Source organism: Penaeus chinensis, chromosome 22 (genome assembly GCF_019202785.1).
Source record: "Penaeus chinensis breed Huanghai No. 1 chromosome 22, ASM1920278v2, whole genome shotgun sequence".
NCBI lineage: Eukaryota > Metazoa > Arthropoda > Malacostraca > Decapoda > Penaeidae > Penaeus > Penaeus chinensis.
The window spans coordinates 6698698-6701197 of record NC_061840.1 but is presented as its reverse complement, the minus strand read 5'-3'; the positions used below and the strand labels follow the sequence as shown (position 1 = coordinate 6701197).

The window sequence follows — 2500 nt, the reverse complement described above, 5'->3', positions numbered from 1 at the left end:
CGTACGGCCAGTCATCTCCCCCACCGCCCTCATCACCCTCATCACCCTCACGGATTTCATGAACGATGCTACTGTTGCTCTCTCCTCCCTTGTTGAAGTCGTTGCCGCCATCCCGCACGACCTTCTTCCACCGCCAGGATTGCCGACACAGTACTCTCCGAACGCGCTCACCGTAAGCAATACACTCTGCTTGGTAGGAACGAACTTCGTTGCCATATACTTGTCTCATCAGTGTAAACAGCGTAAATGACTTTTAAATGCTTCTCCTTAACAAAAAAGAACTGTCTACCCTGCAGAACAACAACGCTATCCACATGTGTATTACAAAGGAACGCATTTAAACTCACACAACAGCACATAGCATTCCATACTGTCAACACCGTTGATTTTCTGTGGCAACGTGACACTGTTTTTTTAACAACACACTTTCACAAAAAGAGACCTATTTAACAACACTTTCACAAAGAAGAGACCGATATAGTAACTCTCGTTATCATCAACCTGTTACCTCCAAAGGTATTGTTAATTTCACTCTTACGAGCAATACACTTCATATCACCCTTGGCATCATCACGACAATCACTTCTCACTTCACCTGCGCCAGACACGATGACCAACAACAGCACCCTTAGTAAACTGTTTATAACCTCGAAGAAAATATATCCTTTTCCACCTCCCATATCTTCACACGTGTATCATCATCGCCATAGTTGCACGGTCACCTCCTCCAGCACAACCTTTTCAACGCAAACTCCATATGGACGATAAGGTATTTAATTATTTCTACCTCGTTGTTTGATTCCTTATTGCGGTTACAATCAATTCTCGATCCATCATGCCTGAGATGTGTGACTCTATCCCACGATCTTTTCAGTGTTCTGTATATTCTTTCCTCTTCTTTCATCTTGTTATTGCCATTTATAATTGTCTTCCTGCTTCTTATCACTATTAAATCTCCTTTCCTTATCTGTTATCGTGAGTAAACGTTCTTATAAAAAAAAAAAATACATTTCCACACTCTATGTTTCACGTTCTTTCCTCCGCGTTCACTACCCTGTTCGACTCTGTGCCCCAAACCTTACTATATTTTACAATGGACGTTTGTGTTTTGAGAAGTTTTCTAATTGTTGTAGACCAAATCGTTGGTATCCCATGTGAAAAATGTGACACGTTATTGTTATATGTATTTGCATCAGGATAAACAGTTCGCGAGTCAGACAAGAGGCCCAAGGAAAAGCTGTAGTGATTTATGGAAACTCAAGTGGAAAAGGCCCCTATATGTTTAATGAAGATGTGTCATCATCGACAAACGACGTTGGGCTAAACTGGTGTAGTCATGTATATACTGCATTTATAATAGATTTCTGTAGTAGACAAATTCTATACTATTAGCCAAGATATGAAATAGATATTTTCATACAGCGTGCTCACTCCAAGTCCTACTTCCTCTTGATGATTTCAATAGTTGTAATGTTGGCTATTTTTCGATACTTGTGATAATTATGGTGCTGTGTGGCCACCAATTTGTAACCCTGCAGAAAATCCATTATTTAGTCCAAGAATCAAAATCTGTTTGGTCAGTATTCTGCGTGGTTTGTGATCCCCTGAACTCCCTTAGCCCCGAGACTGCTGCGTCAGCGTGCTGGGAGAGTCCACTCATTGAGGCCATGGGAGGCTTTCACACTCCGTGGGGCTCCCGTGATCAGCTGTTTTTGAAAGTTCGCATTTCCAAGCAAGACTATTAAGTGGGTATTCTTGTACCTCTCAGATATACTTTTCTATCAAAGTTGCATCGCTTGTGGTCTTGCTATCGTTTCTTTACCTTTTCTCTATCAGTTTTTATTCATTTCTATTTTCTTTATAAGCCAAAATCACAAAAAGTCCTCCAACTGCATCAGATCCTCGTCTCTCTCCACACCGACGCCTCCCAGCACCGCCGGCCACACTCCCACCTCCTCCCGAAGTACACTGCCCGTTCCCCAGCCCTCGCCCGGTCCCTGGCTTCTTCCCCCGGAGCCCTGCCCGTCTGGCCCACCGAAGGCTAGCCGCGTTGGCCCGAGCCAGCCGCGCCTGCCGCACCGGTGGCCCCCTTGCGGAAACATGAGCCCTTTCTGAGAGGTCGGTTGCGGCACGTTGCAACGGGAGATTGGCGACAGCTCTCCCCTGTCATTGGCAGTCTTTCTCTATAATGCGATTTATACTATGTGGATCAAGTAACTTTTTATATGGAATAGATGTTCCACAAGATTTGTTCTACTCTTGGTAGTCACAAATTGCTATTATTTTTTTTCTCTAAAATCAAACAAGTCTGACGATCGCTTAGATTCACCCCCCTAGCCTCTTCCCTGAAGCAAGGCCTCTCCAGTTGCAATTCCCTGCTGCCGCCAGACTGGTCGGGACCAAACATCCAGAGGAACAGCCTCGTCCTCTAATTTTACGAAAAACGTAATCTGTGAAAGAATAGAAGAATTTAAGTAGCTTGGATCCATATTCGAGGGAA

General features: G+C 43.9%; 1 protein-coding gene across 1 annotated transcript in view; it reads left to right on the top strand.

Moving 5' to 3' along the window:
* The window catches only part of LOC125037133, a 23510-nt gene that overhangs the window by 20777 nt on the left and 233 nt on the right, over positions 1-2500 (top strand). The window contains exon 5 of the mRNA XM_047630161.1: positions 1-2500. This exon is cut by the window's left edge and continues 508 nt beyond it; it is cut by the window's right edge and continues 233 nt beyond it. The gene's annotated coding sequence lies outside the window, so the exon portion shown is untranslated.